A 1,040-nucleotide genomic window follows, 5' to 3' on the forward strand; every position below is an offset into this window, starting at 1 on the left:
CCTAGCTGCTGAAGGAAGCAACCTGGGCTCCTGTGCTGGAGCGGTGGGGGGCAGGGGCTTTAGCCACACAGCCCTGACATCTGCACCTAACCCAGCAATGACTAAGACACTGCTGAAGCCCCCTGGTCTCCCCTGCAGAAATGAGGAGGGTGCCACAGGCCTCAATCCCATCCCTCTCCTTCCTCCTTCTCCCACCTTCCCCCCAACTGCTCTGCAACATCATAGAATGTAAAAAAATAATATCAATAAATAAATAAACTTAAAAACAAATCTAGCTCTCCATTTTGGGTTCTTAGGTAGATGGAGTAGAGTTTCAGAGGTTGGGGTTTGAATTCAGCAACCCAGGACCCACACTTTCAAGGTGTGAGACCAGTAAATAATACATTCATCAGCTTCAAGTCTTTTTTTTTTTATAGTCTGTAAGTTACAGAAAATGATATTATTCTCATATACTTTTTGTAAGGATTTATTTATTTTAAATAAAGTGATATATTTAAAAATTGGTTATTCCTATACCTGGCATAGAGTTAACAAATAATAAATGGTATTTGTATTTATTCTTTTTATATTTTGAACCCAATCCAATAAACAGTTATTAAGCTTTACCCTAAGGGTACTCTAACAAAGAGTAATTTTGATTTTTTCCCTAAATGTGCTTATAAGGTTTCTTAAGGGATTTAAAGCCAATATGAATTTTTATGTAATAAAGAAATTCAAATATCTTCATATCTGTGATAAGGACTGTATTAATTTGCAAAGAGAAGTAATATAAAACTGATTAAATTCAGGTTGCTAAATGCTAAACAGTGATTATATAATAAAAATGTGACTTAGTATAAGCCTTATTATAACCTGCAAAATGTATTAGCACTCCTTGGCTTGAAGATTTATATATCTTTGCATTTATTTTACAAATCTGCTGTTATGAGTTAGCTAATAACACGGGTGTGAGCCAGTTTGAAGGAGGATGATGCTTTTATGGAGTAATATTCTTCATGAATTTACATATCAATAGGTTTGCAGTACCTCCTGTTAAGTTA

The sequence above is a fragment of the Galeopterus variegatus genome, unplaced genomic scaffold (genome assembly GCF_000696425.1).
Source record: "Galeopterus variegatus unplaced genomic scaffold, G_variegatus-3.0.2 Scaffold4035, whole genome shotgun sequence".
Lineage (NCBI taxonomy): Eukaryota > Metazoa > Chordata > Mammalia > Dermoptera > Cynocephalidae > Galeopterus > Galeopterus variegatus.